Source organism: Suillus discolor (assembly GCF_016758755.1).
Source record: "Suillus discolor strain FC423 chromosome Unknown F5147scaffold_1, whole genome shotgun sequence".
Classification (NCBI taxonomy): Eukaryota; Fungi; Basidiomycota; class Agaricomycetes; order Boletales; family Suillaceae; genus Suillus; species Suillus discolor.
In genome coordinates this window covers 713833-727948 of record NW_024541248.1, presented here as the reverse complement: position 1 = coordinate 727948, position 14116 = coordinate 713833, and positions in this window count along the sequence as shown.

Below are 14116 nucleotides of genomic sequence, written 5' to 3'. Positions count from 1 at the left end.
AACTGTTCACACAATGTTCAGAAGATAGGAAACGGGTCTCCTTCGGGATCCCATGGTACGATTCTTGTAATTCTATTTTCACAAAACTAACATTAGACAATAACATCTAATGATGACTAATGATCTTCATCCTCTCTATTTAAACAATGAAAACTTGCTGATGAGCTTTAGCAAAACTTTCCCCTTCTTGCAGTAGTAAGAGGGACCTTTCAACTTTTCAACTTTTCTCAGCAACACTAACAAGATTAACACTATGTTGGTAACATCCAGCCCCCCATCGCTCGGCACCTCGCTCGAGGGGGGCCTCCCCAGTGAAAAAATCAGTTAAAGAAATGGTTTCTGATTGGCTTCATGAGTACCTGGGAGTATTCTCAGAAGAAGAATCTAAGCGCTTCCCTGAAAAAATGAAATGAAATCATGCAATAGATCTTAAAGATGATGTCAATCTTCTGCCAAATGTGAAACCATACCTGTTATTACCCAAAGAGATGGACACTTTGAAAGATTGGTTAAAAGCTGAAACTGCACTGGGATGTATTAGAGATTCACAATCTCCAGTTACAGCACCTTTCTTCTTTGTGGCTAAAAAATTGCATGTTAAGACTGGTGATAAACCATAGAAAGCTCAATGAGAAGATGGTTAAAAACCATTACCGAGATCCCAAGATCTAATTGATGCTCTAACTGGTGCCATGATGTACTCCAACATGGATGCATGATGAAAGTATAATAGCATTCATATGAAAGAAGGAGATGAGTGGAAGGCCACCTTCAAAACACTGTTTGATCACCACAAACCAACCATAATGTATTTCAGTTTAATGAACTCTCCTGTCACATTCCAGACAATGATGAATGAGTGCCTTATCTTTCTCAGTAATTTTTCTTCTCCTTGTATCAGAGCTTGACCTCTTTTAGCAACTTTGACAGTGAAAAACATCAGTTTCAGCAAAATATGATTTGAATTGTTGTTTTCTACCCCTCCTCTGTGGTCTTCTCTTTGAGATAAATGATTAGCTTTGTCATTGACTACACCAGGCTTATGTTGGAGTGTAAATTCATACTCCACCAGGAATAAACACCATCTGGCTTGCCTTCTTGTCAATTTTTAACTTGTCATGAAATACTCAAGATTCTTATTATCTGTCCAGATCTCCACATGGTGAGGTTTTCCCTGCATATAGTGCCTCCACTCCTCTAATACTCAAATGATTGCTAACAACTCTTTGTTATGAATGTTATAATTATATTCTACATCATTCATTGACTTTGAGTAGTGAGCTATAGGATGCCACAAATCGTCTTCCATCAGTTGAGATAAAACTGCTCCTGTTGTATAATCAGAAGCATTAGTCTTTATTTTCATCTTTTTCTCAATATCAGGCATGACTAAGACTGGAGCTTCTGTGAATCACCTCTTTAATTCATCAAAGGCATTTTGTTGTTTCTCTGTCCAATCTCATTTGACATTTTTCCATAATAAATTATTTATCAGTCTAGTGATGTCTGAGAACCTGAGGATAAACCTCCTGTAGAAGTTGGCAAAGAATGCTTGTATATCTTTTATACATTTAGAAACAGGCCATTTCATTACTCCTTCTACCTTCACAGAGTCTATAGATAGATACACCACACTTCTCCATGATTGACATTAGCTTATTATAAGGCCCAGCAGGTCAGTATACTACTAGAGATCTAGCACTAACCTAATAAGAATCTGAATAGACATACAATATGTAAATATGCACAAAGCCTAATGTATTTAGGTTCATGCTAAGAAGATGACAAGATACTATGATTTCTAATGACCAAGAAAAGAAACTAGTGAGCTATTCTAGTGAGTGAGTGATTTAGACTAAATAAATACATTTCTGAAAAATATTTCAGTGATTGCAAATTAGAAACATACTTAATGCCTTCATCTTCTAAGTCTATTCTTTGGTAATACTATTGAATATTAAGCCAGACCTCCTGTCAACATGTATGTAATAGAGATAATTTATGAATACACATGCCTATACTCGACTAGTCTTCAGATATATCTTAACCACCTTACCATACCAGTATGACATTACTAGCAGACTTTCATCTCTTGTCGGAACTGCACATTTATCTATTAGATATATTGAGATGCTTCAAATGGTCCATAAAGATCAAGCTGAAAATATACAAACACATGCTTGCTCTTCCCCTACTTGAATAACCATCCTATCATCATTAATACAATCAGGGTCAATATTTGAATTGTAAACCCCTAATCATAAAAAGTCATGTAAGTTGACATTAGGAGTTGAATGACCACTGACAGGCTTCAAATTGAACATACATTCCAACAAGATATACTGCCTCAATGTGCAAAGCTTGGAATGAGTGCTTCACATGGAAGGTAACTTTTTCCTCCCATCTAGACATGATGCGCAGCTGGTGATTAATGGTCTGCTGGACATGATGATTGGCATAAAATTACAAATATGAAGAGGAAGGATGAGTGTCTAAATCCTCATTTATTTAGTGTTATTTTATTGCTAGACACATGTGCTGATATAGCAGACAGATTATGAAAAATTTGTGGTGAGACAAGGGAGCTGTCCTTACAGCATACACAGATGTGTTAGACTGTCCCATTGAGTAGATATAACTAACCTTCATATGACTTTCTTTGCCTGACAGAGAACTAAAAATAAATCAAAATCAGCAAACTGATATACTTGAATACCAAATTTACTGATGAACAGCAAATTGGCTTTCAAGAACATTAAATCTACTGATGAGTAATGACAGGACTATGATTATAACTCAGGCCATGTGAGTTATAATAGGAATGTCTTTACCACTAGACTATCCAACCATGCAGTGAAAAAATATATTTGTCTATTAATAATTATGGTTCAAATTTGTAGACTTGCCTGGCTTTAAATAAAACTTGATCCAGAGGTTATAGTCATGGTACCCCCTCCCCCTACCTGCTCCACCAAGAGTCATTATTTCATGTCAATACTGATGTACTAAAGGATGTTCATAGTATTTAATAATCATAAAAATAAATTGGAGATGGTTTCAGAGTGTTCTAAACCAATATGGAATGTGATGTGTGAGTTTACTCTCCCTCAAAGATTGATTTTTCTAGGCTTCACATAAATAGTAAAGTTCAATTTGTCAGAAAAAATCAGGTTGTTGAGATATGTTTGTTGCTACAAATGTCAACATTAATAATACATGAATCATATCACTTAGTGAGAGGTCTAGTTTTCTACTAATTGAAAGTAGAGAATGAAATGATCTATAGGTCTAACTTCAGTTTGAACTGTGTAAGGAGTGCCACCCTATCAATTACTTGATCTGGCTTAAACTGATTATTAGCACCATGAGCACGATAGTGTAGTTGTTTCATAGCCATGATGCAAAGGCTTAGTAATGATCTCTTGTAAAGCACTGACATTTGGATAAATGTTATCAAAACACATACTAAACATGAATACAGACTATTCCTCAGGGAGAGATATGGAAGTGCAATCACCATTCGATGCAATGTCTCTAATGCATGCTCCATATCTGGGTTGGTGGATGTCTTGGTGATCTCAGCATCAACATAGCGGAATAGTTCAGTTAGGTGTATACAGGAATAATAGTAAAAATGTCCTCCAGTGCAAAATGATGATACTGGTGTGTAAACCACATGTACAATTTCAGCACAAAAAATCCTTATCCACCTACATATCAGTGATAAATACAACAGATTTTACAGAACTTACAGCATATCTCCAGGATATAGCACAATAACCTTGCCATAATAGTTATTGTGAATCTATTCCTTATGCATGTTATAATCTGCAAGTCTAACAGAGAAATGCTAAAGTTGAATGTGATCACTACTGCTACTTTTTAAATAAAATATTGCCCAAAGCTTTATCCCACTTTCCATCCTGATCCAAGTCAATGTGCCTTCTGCATTGTGATGAGGATAAGATATAAACCCTGCATAGCTCAGCAGTCCCCATCCTTTTGAGGTAAAATTCTAGAGATGAATCTTACACCATTATGATGCTTGGAACCTCCCTGGGTAGCAAATAGGTCATTTCCATATATGTATCAAGGATTATAGAGCACTATGAGTTTTCTCCAGCACCTGGCATTCTGAAGATTAAAACCTTTGTATTCATCATGAGTGTACTTTGGGTAATACACTCACACATTACAACATGCTCCTAGATTGTCTGATGTTGAATTAGAGCTATTGGTGAAGTGTCTTACAGAGCCTGCCCTTAACTACACTAGGGATGCACATGTCAAATATCAATTGCTGTTCAAGAATATTTCCTGTTACATTGAACAACTGCAATGTCATTCAAATTGGACCTTGATCTCACTATTGGTGTCCTCAGAAAGAATGTTCTATGATTAAGCCCATGCATCATGTGGAGGAATGGGCATAAGACTGTTCTTCCAATAGTTTATAATAAATTCATGCTCAATATATGTGAGCATGTTGACATTTCGCTAGTCAAATACATGGCTAAATTAAATCCATCTGAATCCACCTCAAACCATGTTCTTCATCTTTCAGGCAACACACTTCACATTCTTGATGTCATGGGAATTGTTTCTAAAGCACTGTCAATCAACTGATGTGTCATTATTACTGGTATACCATACAACAAACCTCAAAATGAACTTACAACTGAATATCTCAAGGAACAATTCGGAATTTTGCCATTAAGACCTATAGCAATTCATGGTATAAATTATGTTTCATTCTCATTTCATAGATATGCAGGCACAATATGATGATTACACCAACCCTATTGTTTTCGGTAACATACATTCCTTTATGGAATCCATGCATGATCCCAAGAAGATACAAAGCATTCTTAATATACCACTGGCACAAACCACTTTGCCCCAATATCTTAGGCAAGTCATAACATTCCTCTGACCATGATACCTTTGTAATGAGTAAATAAAGGAACCTTCACCATGGTCTTATTCATGGTTGGAACAAAACAAGTACCTGCATTGAAATATGGTGTAGAAACAACAATCTTGCTAGGTAGCAAGAAAAGGTTGGATCAAGCTAATACCTAGCTGCTATGTCTAAACAGACACATTTGATCCTAAAGGAATTGTTACTAGAACGACTGTAGATATGTGTGACCTGAGGGTGCACTAAGCATGGGAAAATAGTGGACAGGTACACATGAGATGTAGGAATGTATCCAAGGCTATCCAAAGCATAGGAACACATGGCTGAAGGTGCAGAAAGCGGAGGAAAGTGCAGATAAGGTATAGGGAAGTCAAGGAATGAGGTTTAGAGAGTGAGGGCAAAGGTATATTGCAAAGTAAGGATAATCTAGGTATAGGGACCTAATAGGGGCTAAAAGTGTGCACTACAAGGGACTACTCCAAAGGTGAACCTAATGACAGTACAAGGAAAGTGTCTTAGATAATACTTTGAAATAGTCAACTTATGCTGTCTGGATTCTCCCTCAGAGAAGGAAGGGATAGAAAAGATAGTAAATATTTAAAGACATGTAATAAGACTGTAATACATTTTACTAGCCTCAAGGTAAGGAAATCCACATACCAATGGGGTTTGAATAGACTATAGATAGACAAGGGACTTTCCTAATGCATTTCTGAGGTATGAGAAGCACGGGAATGCGCGTGCAATATGGCCAATGCACATGAAAGTGCAGACAAGTAGATGTACAGAGTGTGGGACAAGTAGTTTTGATTTTAGACAAGATTATTTGCAGGACAATAGATGGGTGAGGACAGGAAACTCATAGTGCTCTATAATCCTTGACACATATATGGAAATGACCTATTTGCTACCCAGGGAGGTTCCAAGCATCACAATAGTGTAAGATTTATCCCCAGAATTTTACCTCAAAAGAATAGTGACTGCTGAGCTATGCAGGGTTTATATCTTATCCACATTACAATGCAGAAGGCACATTGACTTGGATCAGGATGGAAAGTGGGGTAAAGCTTTGGGCAATATTATATTTAAAAAGTGGTAGTAGTAATCACATTCAACTTTAGCATCTCTCTGTTAGACTTGCAGATTATAATATGCACAAGGAATCTAAGGCCATAAGAATGACATCAAAGCGGATAGCACCTATATTGATCATTAATATACAGGTTGCCTACACCTTAAACTGACACATCTCTGCTAGTATTAGGCAAATTTACTGGAACTCAATAAATGCTCATATAATACACTACATATTAGTTAATTATTGTAGCATAAAATGAAGTCTCTGCATCCTTGAAATTTGTGAACCGATGATGTATGACTAATGAAAAGCCCAAGACTCACTCACATGGTATATGTTGTGCTTGAGCATAACAAAATGACTCATCCTGCTAGGTATGTATTATGACAAGCAATTTGAACATCATAAATTATGGTAGGCTATAATGAAGGAACCTGTGAAAAGGCCAGTGACAGATGGTAAAAACCACACATGGAACAATGTCTGGCTCTATGAGTATGCACAGGTAAGGAGAAGTTCTGCATGCATCCTATCTCAGTCATATCAAATAATTACAAGTTCACTGATCTCTATAAGCAATTCTGAACGAAAATAAATCATACTTTACTAGTCCGCTGAATGAAGGATGATATCCTCCAGCTCCTCCAATAAGCAGCGGCACATATTGATAATCACACACATATACTCCTGCTTCTTTTCCCCTCTCTTCTTCATCCATTGATACTGTGTCTGTCTAATTGCTGCCCTATTCTTCTGGATGCCAAAGGCTGCGATAATGGCCTTGTTCTCAAAGGCCATGATATTTCTCATCTGCTCACATATGTACACCCCTCTTCACTCAGGAATACCATTGTCCCATGCTAGGGACTCATCAGTCACCTTGGCCACCTCCTCCTTGATTTCCTCAGTCAGGTGTATTATTGTCTAGACTTTTTGAGACCTTAGTCTAGCATTGTATATTTTGTTTTGCAACACCTTGTGTCTCTCATTTTGCCTCATTTCCATTGTGCTCTCCAATGTAAACTCAGTATCATATTCATCAGCATTGATCTGGTCAATGCTCCCACCTGCCATATCAAATATATCAAATGCATTAGAGATCATTTTGTATAAACTGTTTGACAAACTGTTAATTCGCTGTCTGATATGCATGTTGACAACTTGTGTATTATGGTCACCTTCGTCATCAAGACTGGATGTGAACTCTGTAATATGGATTAAATGCACTACCGGTTACTGGTAAGCTAATCCCAATATATACACCAAAATGAATTCAGTACTTGCCTAGTGTGTGGAGCTCCATTGTTGCATTTGATCTCATCTATCTATTGGGAGGTCTTTTACCAGTTAACAGAACAATGGCTATTGAAAAATAAATAATGAATGACAATGGATAAGTATTCATTGCAGGTTGGTGAAATTCATTTACTAACAAATCTATAGGAACAGCTGATGGCAAACTATCCAGTAAACAATTACAAACACTCAGATTTGGATGGAAAATGCTGTGCTTACCTAATTCAATGGAACTGGTAAAACTTCATGTGGCCCCACCTTCCAATTGTATATCTTCTTTAATATGAGTCTAGACATTGACCTATGATAATGAAATAGTTTTTTAGATGCCTAAAGTTTAGTGTGGCTCTCAAATAGTCTCTCATAATCAGATATATAGATGCATACTAGTTTCTGGGCTGATATGTTGCACACATTCTTCATATGGTGGGATATTGTTCCACATATCAACCACATACCTATATTCAAATAAAAATGGTAAATAGCATGTATGGTCCACATAATGCAATTTTCTGAGACCTCTATGGAAAATTGCTCGAGGTGCACATGAGCAGATACTGCCTGCCATACATTGCATTAATGTAGCCACCTTAGTATGTCATTGATGCAATATTTTGCTAAAATTATGGTTACAATAACAACAATACAATTTTTGCCAGATATCCAATGACCACATTGCCTTAATAGAATGGACCCACTATATTCCCATTTTCTAAACACTCACAAGAGCATTTTGAACCACAATGATGTTTTGTTTTTATATATATGGGTATATAAGAAAATTTCTAATAAACCACATTTTGTGCTTATGTGTGTCACATCCATTGTAATGTCGATGACCTAGTGGCACATTTGAACATCAACCACCACCATCATGGTCTCTCAATTTCCACTGAAAATCCTGCAAAATGTATTATCTCTTGCCAGTCGCTTCCTACCAGATGCTGCCAAAACAGTGAGGGTATCATGTTAGACATATCCATGGTGAGGATATCATTTAACATCATAAATATTATTTTATATTAATTATTGTGGAAGGATTGAAAGATTGATGTATCAAAGATCAATCTTTCTGAGGAATACAAAATGAAGTAATTCATGGCATATCTTCAGCTGCATCCAATGTCCATCCAATTTGCAAAAACAACCATTACTTCACTTTTTCTAGACAGTATTGTGGATGCCTTAACAGTATTGGAGATCCTCTCCCTTTGCAGTAGTGTCAAACACCTTGCTTTAATGGTTTAATCTCATCCCAGATAATCTGTCATCAATATGGTTTATGTTGGAACATATGCCACTCAGGTCCTTGGCCCTTTACATGGGCATACACTTCATTAACTCCATTGATACATTCAGTGGTCTCTGGCACATTACTCTGAGAGATTGATTGTATTAATACCAATGGAATTAACATTCTAAAGAACAGCTATATAGCTGTGGCCTTCATACAAGTCAGGTAGTAATATTGAGGAATATTGACATTAGTTACTGGGAGCATTGCTTTCTGAAGTGTGTCCTTCCAATTATCATGTAGTTGTCCACTGGATCAATATTAACAAATTGTCAACTATTCCACATGACCCCCCTCATTGAATCGGTGTGGTCAAGATTGATGAAAACTCTGGGTCAAAGTCAACATCCTAATAATTTGATGATAGGCTCACCTTAATTTTTTTTTCCAGCAGATGACCATGAACTGCAAGACATGCCTCATTAAACCACTATTGACATTTTCTGCAGTATCACTGCAGTGTCTTTGGTGAGGAGAACAGAGGATCACACTGATAGCATGTATACTTTGTGGCCTTCTAAATGTTCTGCATACTATGTCAGGCTGAGGATATACAGAATCAAAAGCATTAGTATCTAATGCTGCTTTAAATCACCCTCATTATATGATGGGATAGTTGTATAAGCTGCAAACCATGCAAGCATGTCAAAAAATTTGCCCTATTGTGTATATATAGATAAAAACATACCCTCCACACAATACATATCAACTATGGACCTATAATTACTAAGGACAAGCTTATATTTGCTGACACAAGCTACAAGACTAAATGAACACATTTCTGAAAAATGTTTCAGTAATTGCAAATTAGAAACATACTTAATGCCTTCATCTTCTAAGTCTATTCTTTGGTAATACCATTGAATATTAAGCCAGACCTCCTGTCAACATGTATATAATAGAGACAATTTGTGAATACACATGCCTGTACTTGACTAGTCTTCAGATATATCTTAACCACCTTACCATACCAGTATGACATTACTAGCAGACTTTCATCTCTTGTCGGAACTGCACATTTATCTATTAGATATATTGAGATGCTTCAAATGGTCCATAAAGATCAAGCTGAAAATATACAAACACATGCTTGCTCTTCCCCTACTTGAATAACCATCCTATCATCATTAATACAATCAGGGTCAATATTTGAATTGTAAACCCCTAATCATAAAAAGTCATGTAAGTTGACATTAGGAGTTGAATGACCACTGACAGGCTTCAAATTGAACATACATTCCAACAAAATATACTGCCTCAATGTGCAAAGCTTGGGATGACTACTTCACATGGAAAGTAACTTTTTCCTCCCATCTAGCATCTAGACATGAATTAGGTCAAACAAAATAAGAAAGCAAGAGAATAAGTACTATTGTATCCTATAGATTATACTAATCAGAATACCTCAAGATAAGCTGAACTTATTACATGGTCTAACTAAGTGCCACATAGGTAGACCATCACTATCTCTAAACACTTAATCTCCTTTTACTCTAGAGAATCTCTGTTGTCTAAGCACAGAGACTATGGAGGATGATGGAATTTAGGAGGATTTGAACAGTAGAAAAGGGCCACAGGAACTTGGATATCTGGTATTAGTGAAACAAATGACTAAGTGAAAAGGGAAGTTTAAGGTTTTTGGAATGAGTATAACTAGTATTAGGATTTGAACTCTAAATTCTACAGAGTTGTTTTTCTAAGCCAAAATGCAAGTTAGTTTTATAGTGAAAACAGGCAGAAACAGAAGGTCTATCTAGGGAGTATAAATAATACAGTATATAATGAAAATGTCTCCAACACCCAGGACTTTGTTATGACCTAGAACAATATGGTAATCACACTTTCATAAGTTATGATATGTAAAGATATATAATATTCTAAGGCGAAGAGAAGCAGCTAGGCAAATCTCCACAACCTTACTACAGGTAGGTTGCAAAAATGAAACTACTAAAAAAATACATAATAAGTAATCAATGATCAAATGCAATTAACATTAGCTTATTATAAGGCCCAGCAGGTCAGTATACTACTAGAGATCTAGCACTAACCTATAAGAATCTGAATAGACATACAATATTTAAATATGCACAAAGCCTAATGTATTTAGGTTCATGCTAAAAAGATGACAAGATACTATGCTTTCTAATGACCAAAAAAAGAAACTAGTGAGTGAGTGATTTACATAGACCTTATTTGTGTCACATGCTTGTGCCTCACATTTAGTTAGAATTCAGACAATGTTACATAAGCTTAACATGTATCATATTAAGAAAAAGTGATAAACATATTCAAGGTTTTTGTATAAGAAGCAGAGACCAATGGGAGTGTCACTACTAAGAATAATAATAGTTAAGATTAAGAACATAGTGAAAAAGTTAAGGGTTTTCAAATATCTTAGATGGAATACTAGTGTTGGTTGTCCTAATTTAGTCATTGTGACTGATTTGCAACCTTTCTTTTTAGAAAACCATAAGGGAAAACAGCTGACATGGGGCAAATGAAACCTGTTATGCACTCAAATAGATCTGTTGTACAGAAATCTTAGAGAGGCATCATCCATGAATGTTTGTGACATAACTGGAAGGATCTAGTATAGCAAGTGAGTATCACAACCTTTTAAATGAATTAACACAGGGCAGAGACTAGGACTCAAATAAGGATGTCATGATAAAAGATAATAGAATTAAGCAGGTACATTTGGGCTGCTACCAGTAAAATACAGACAAAAAGTTTGAACTAAAGAACTACTAACTACAAATGAGCTACCTATATATATATATTAAAGCAGAGATTGAAACTGAGTATGAACTATCTAACCAATTAGAATAAATAAAGGTATTGTATGATTCCATATACATTTGACTTGATAGGTATAAAATATCAGTAGCTAGCTACAAAGTGACATTATCAATTGGAAACAAAATATTAATCAAAGCCTGAATATTTACCAATGCCATGCTTATCTCCATGCCAAGACAATAATGATAGAATATTATTAAATATGAGGAGGCTTTTGTTCAAAAAACAAACTTTAGCCTTAACCAGTATGATATAGCAATTTGAGCAACATTAGAACTTACAAAAAGAAATTAAATAAGTGTATTCAAAAGGTTCACTTTTCAAGACTTGTGTGGTCTCTAAGTTATACTAGAAGAATATTATTTTTAATATGAGTTGCCAGAGCAATTAAATGAAAGATGGAGCCTTGTATAAAACATTTGAGCCTGAGGGCAGGTTATTTTAAAGGTCTTGTAAAAAATGTAAAGTGTCAGGTCTGATGTGGATAATGTCACATATGATGGGAAGTGATTCAGACAGAATAGGCTTTTGATGTGTATCATAAAATGAGCTATTATAAGCTTAGTAAAAATAGTTTCCTATATTAGCATAATATATTATTTAATTTGCTCAATGATATATATACTTGCTCACTCATGCATTTTTCATCTCATCATTCTGGTTCACTTAGACTGTCTTTATTCCTTCCTGATTCTTTTCCTTCTGTTTCTTGCAATTGATGTACTCAATTTCATTGGCAAGTTTATCCCACTTATTTTTTGTACTCAGTTAATATTCTGCTCATTCAGCATATGAAGAATCATCCACACTGAGGGCAGGAATTAATTTTCCTATGAGTTAAATGTTGAACCCAGTGTGGTCTGACAAACTTAGGTCACTTTTGATTTTAGTAGAAAATGTTAACAAAGTTAAGTTTTTGCATTTTCCTTAGTTACTATCAAATTTTCACATATACCTTCTACTCAGTGTATCTACATATTTTGATTACATCTATCCTGCCATATGTTTTTGTTTAAATTTTCCATGAGGCCAACAAGTCATAAACTTATATTTTGAGTGAATTTCAACTGTAATGAATCTTTATTTAACATTTTTTCATTGGAATCAAGCTAATAATTTTTTGTCTATGAATGTGTGAGCAACATACTATCCCTTCTGCTGCAATTGGCAGCCCCCACAAGTTGGCACTTTCACAAAACTTATATTTCTAGTTACCTAGACACAAAATTCTTAACATAGATATCATTCTCCCTCTAATACAGCTCATTACAAGGTTGAATGACCATGATTTAAATAGAATTGAGTGAGATCATTAAAAGTGTTGAAGTCACGCAAAAATGTCACCTGCCAATACATGTCGTGATGGAGTTTCAAACTCAACACACCCATTTTGGAAGTGCCAACTGCTGGGTGCAGCACAGTGCTGGTCATGGGGCTGGTCCGCATTCGCAAGTCAAGCAGTGGTAGGCGAGGAAAGCTGCGAGCTTTGTCAGACCCTACATATGAGTCTCGCATTCAGGCCGCGATTCAGGGAATTGCAAACAGGTTATACAAAACTATTGCAGCTGCGGCAAAGAAACAAAATGTGAGTTGTGATTCATCATGTGATTATTCACTCAACTGGTCTAGGTATCACGTCAGACATTGAGTGATTGACACTTGGGAGTACATAAGTCTCATCAGGATGCCCATGAGAGCCAGCAATTATTATCTGCTGCACAGGAGCATACTGTTGCTGACTGGTGCAAACTTGCATCTGCATCTGCAACTCCTATTCACCCAGCAAAGTTGTATGCATCTGTTAAGGAAATAACAGGTTGTCTCCTGTCACAGAAATGGCATTATGGCTTTATTCATCATCATCCATCCCTCTGTATATCTTAAGCAAGTGGACTGGATCTAAAATGCGCTCAAAATTTCAATGAGGAGACAATTGGCGAGTTTTTTGAGATGCGAAAGAAGCTTGATGATGACCATAATAAGATTCCACCAGAGCATAATTGGAATGTGGATGAGAAGGGCAATCAAATGGGTGGGGGAAGGAGAAATGCTGGCACAAAATTCATTTTTTCAGCAGAAGATTCAGATCGTTATCAGGTCCATAGCGATAATCTAGAGCTCATAACCATTATCAAGTGCATCTCCGCTGCTGGTGCTAAGATGACTCCATGGTTTGTCCTTTCAGAAGGACCAGCCCCAGATATTCAGGATCTAAAAGATAAAGTGAGCGGGTAAGTAAGTCAGACAAAGATTACATTATGCTCTACTAATGTGGTGATCTTTTTGGACAGCATTTCTCTCTCCAACGGGATGAACAGATCATGAGATTGCAGATTATTGGTTCAGGAATCACTTGATTCCTACAGTGGAGAAATATTGTGTTGATCCTGAGAAGCCAATTGTTTTGACTGTTGATGGTCATAGTTCACATGAACAAAGCACTATCCAAAGGGCAGCTTATGATAATGGTGTCATCATCCATGCCTTTCCGTCGAAAACCACACACAAAATGCAACCGCTGGATGTGGGTGTGTTTTCATCTGTGCAGCACACTTGGACCAAACATTGTGACAAACACCTTGCCAATGGGGTTGAAATTGACCATTATAATTTTATTCATGAATACATGGCCATTCACCATGTCATCACTCCAGAACTCATCCAGAAAGCATTCAAAAAAACTGGTATCTATCCTCTCGATCCATCGGTCTTCACAGACAAAGACTTC